This window comes from Aquila chrysaetos, assembly GCF_900496995.4.
Source record: "Aquila chrysaetos chrysaetos chromosome W unlocalized genomic scaffold, bAquChr1.4 W_unloc_5, whole genome shotgun sequence".
Classification (NCBI taxonomy): Eukaryota; Metazoa; Chordata; class Aves; order Accipitriformes; family Accipitridae; genus Aquila; species Aquila chrysaetos.
In genome coordinates, this window is record NW_024470325.1 from 1,092,630 (window position 1) to 1,096,435 (window position 3,806).

Genomic DNA, 3,806 nt, shown 5'->3' on the forward strand with positions numbered 1-3,806 from the left:
GCGCTAAGCACCAGGGCTGGGCGCAGAGGTTGGTCTTTCCACTGCGCTCCCAGGGGGAGATAGATACCTCCTGGAAGGGCTGCAGGGTGTCAGTGAGGGGCCCAGGCAGAGCTGGGGGGATGAGACTGTGTGCTGCCACCAGTCCCATGCACCACCCCATTGAGTGCCTGGCCGTGGGGCACCAGCAGCAAGGGGTGGAGAGAGCCCAGAGGTGGGGGGAGGTAGCGATGGGGTGAGGAGAGAAATGGCAGAGTGTGGCTGGGGGAGATGTGAGCAGAAGGGAGATGGCCAAGACTGGCAGTGCTCTGGGTAGTGCTGGGGGGGGTTCTGGGACAAGGAAGATGATGGGAGGAGTGCAGGGCAGCAGGGTCCATCTCCGTGGTTTCAGGCCCCCAGGCCGTCCCCTCTGCCCAGCCCTGCCCACCCCCTGGCTACCCTAGACCCATGGGGCAGATAGGGTAAAGCTCCAGGTGGAGGAAACATGGGAGCTGCTCCAGGGTCAGACAAGGGGGGCATGACCCAGGGACCAGAGGGGCATGAGCGCTGTCTCCGATGGGATGATGCGAGGGAGACGCTGCCCCAGATAATCTCCACAGCGATGTTGCCCTCACTGGGGACGTGGCAGCTGTGCCTGGACAGTGCAGTGGGGCAGTGTCGTTGGGCCAGTCCTGGCCTGGCCCAAGAAACAGGTTTGGGGCAGCGCAGTGTGATCCCATTGCCCCTCTGCCTGTCCCTCTGCCAGCCCTGCCTCTGTCCCCAGGCTCCAGGAGTGCTCAGGAGCCCTTCCCTGAGGCCCTGTACGAGGAGATTGGTTACAGCCCAGTGTGGGAGAAGCAGGCGAGGTTTGGTCGCTCAGGTGGGTGTGGGTCCTCCCTGGAGGCACATGTGCAGGACCCTTTCCCCTGGCCCCAACCCCGGGCTGATTCCCTGAAGCCCCCCAGCCCATGGTCCTTGTGACACTGGGGCCACGTGGTCTGTGGGGAGACCATCCAGGTCCTGGGCCTGGAAGGGGATCTTTCTCCCAAACAAACAGCTTTGCCTGTCCCAGCGGGACAGCCCCTCTCTTCCTGCCCCTGCTCCCCATGTGACACCCGTGGAGTGAGGGAAGGGGCTGTCCTAGGGCAGCTCTGGGAGCACCTTTGAGACAGGGTTTGCCCCAGGGAGGCAGGGTGATTTCCCAGCCCTCCTCCCCATGCAGCCCCAGCTCTGTGGGTCCCCCTTCCCCAGCAGCACTGGCCACGAGCCAGGTCAGTGGGGCTCACTTCGCAATAGCCACTGTGCGTCTCTGCAGGCTCCTATTCAGAGGAGTCCCTGACCCAGCTGCAGCCCTACCCGGGGGTCAGCGAGGAGGAGGATGGTCTGGGATCAGCGCCAGGTACCAGAGGCAAGAATGAGTTGATCTCCCTGAAGACATGTGATGGACAGAGGTGTCACTCAGTGTCACCGCTAGAGATGGGGAGGACATGGGGGGTCTCCTGTGGTGCTGCCAATACCCATGTCTCAGCCCTGTGTCCCTGCACATCTTCCCTCTGCTCTGCAGGACGTATCTTCTCACTGTCACCAGCTCCCCTCTCTTTTCAGATGTTCTTGTCCCACCTGGAGGTGACCCAGCAGGTGGTTATGATGATGCCAGGGAAGTTTCTGATCCCGTGGAGGATGTTGCCCCTGGGCAGGGAGAGAGGGAAATGCTCAGGGAGCCAGAGGAGGGAGCAGAGCCCAGGGATGCACCCGGAGGTGAGAGGGAAATTTAGCACTGCTGGTTCCTGGGGTGCCATCCCTGGTGCCACCCAAGTCACTGCTGTCCTGAGACCCCAGCCTCCTGGGAAGGGGGATACCTGTCCTGGGAGTTTTCCTTGGAGGGACTAGGGGTAGGAGAAGGAGCTGAATGTGGTGAGGAGCAGGGAGGAAGATGATGTACAGACCCCATGGCCAAACTGCATTGTCCTGCCTTGCTGCTTGCAGGGGCCAGCCTGCGCTCCTGGAGAAGTGCTGGGGTCCCTGGATCTGAAGGAGACATGTGGCCCCTGTCCCTGGGGAGCATGGGCTATGATGATGCTGAAGAGGTGTCTCTGGCACATCCCCCTGAGGACACAGCGGCTGTGACACCGGAGCTCTGTGCACAACAGTCCCAGAGCCCCAGGCCATGAGAGCCCATCCCTGCTGTGCAGCTGGGTGCAGCCAGGAGGGAGAAGAGGTCTGTGGAGCTGGGAGAGCCGTGAGCACCAGGGAACCATGTCCCTTGGCCCATGGGCAACAGAAACCGCCTGGAATTTCCTCTATTTGTATTCCCATTTTTACGCTGTGCATCATCTTTGTTCGTAATAGAAGAGCTGTGTTCAGCTTTGACCCGGAGCTGGTGCTTGCCTGCCCAAGTGTCAGGGCATCTTCCTGAGGCTGATCAGGAGGAGCAGAGAACAAAGTCATGGAGGTGGGGAAATGGGCATGCCTCTGGGACAGCAGGCAGGTTCCCTGAGCTGAGGCTCTGCTCAAGCCAGTGGTGATGGTGGAAGGATAGTGGAGAGAAAACTCCAGCTGGGAGTCCCACAGCCCTGCCCATGCTCGTCCAGGCCAGACAGCCTTACCTGCTGGCACAGAGTGCTTCCCATGTGGTATGGGATCTCCGCCTGGAGTGGAGACACAACAATCTCAGCCCCTTAGCAGTGTGGCTCTGGTCCCAAAGGACACCTGGGCTGGACCAGCACCCTCACACCACATCTCCCAGTGCAGCCAGAAAGGATTCCTGAGCGTACTGCTGCTGTCTCTCCCCTCCCTGAGGTCTCCTCACAGGCACACTCTGCTGCCAAGCATTGCCCTTGGGTGGGGTGGGTCTAGGATGCAGGGCAGTGACCTGGGCTCAGGTCCAGCACAGCTGCCTGCTTCTCCTCCAAGAGGGGACTCAGCAGAGGCAGCACACACAGCCCTCCCCACCTCACAGCCAAGCCCTGGGTGGGCAGGGCAGGCGCACAGGGCCTGGGGAGGAGCAGTGCCTGAGCTCCAGCCCACACCTGCCTGAGGCTGGGCAGTCAGGGCAAAAGCACCACCCCTGGAGATGCCAAGGATTGAACCCAGGACCTCCCACATGCGAAGCAGGTGCTCTTCCACTGAGCTCCATCCCCTTGATGCCTGCCAGCAGGAGACACACTCTTCTCCTGTGATGTGTCTATGACAAGGGGAGCAGTCTGTGCCCCGTTGAGAATGACAAAGAGGAGAGAGACAGGGTCTTTGCAGAGACCCCACAAAGGAGAGATGCCAAGTGCTGTGGAGCAGGAAAGGAGGGGCAGCTGGAGACCACCCCAAAGAAGCACTGAATGGAGAGTCCTGTCCAGGGGAAGGCTGGGGGCTTGCAGTGCAAGAGGAAGGCTCATTCTAACCTGCAGCTCTGCAGCTCCAGTGCACAGGCAGTGCTCTGGCAAGAGGTGAAGGAGCAAGGAGGGCCAGGGCAGGCTGGAAGAAGGCAGGCAGGCAGGCAGTCTCTGCAAAAATCTACAGGAGCAAATCATTGCTGAAGCCCGGGGTTGAACCAGGGACCTTTAGATCTTCAGTCTAACGCTCTCCCAGCTGAGCTACTTCAGCCCTGCCCCAGCAGCCCTTGTCCCAGTTCCACCCCTGCCAGGCCACACGCCGACACGCACATGAAGAGAGCTCCTGGGGGACATTCCCAGGGAAAAGCTGTGCCCAGCGCCGGGCAGAGCGGACCTGGCCTCTGCCTGCCTCCATGGCCAGGTAGACTCCAGGTGTGGGGTGGGTGCCAGCTTACAGTGGGAGTGCCAAGATATGTGTCAGGCCTCAGTTACAAAGGTGTGTGG

The 3,806-nt window shown here is 61.0% G+C and overlaps 1 non-coding gene across 1 annotated transcript; it reads right to left on the minus strand.

The window, feature by feature from the left end:
• Window positions 1–3,500: 3,500 nt before the first annotated feature.
• Window positions 3,501–3,573, minus strand: TRNAF-GAA. Its single transcript has one exon. It is a non-coding gene; the product is annotated as a tRNA-Phe (tRNA).
• Between the last annotated feature and the right edge of the window lie 233 nt (window positions 3,574–3,806).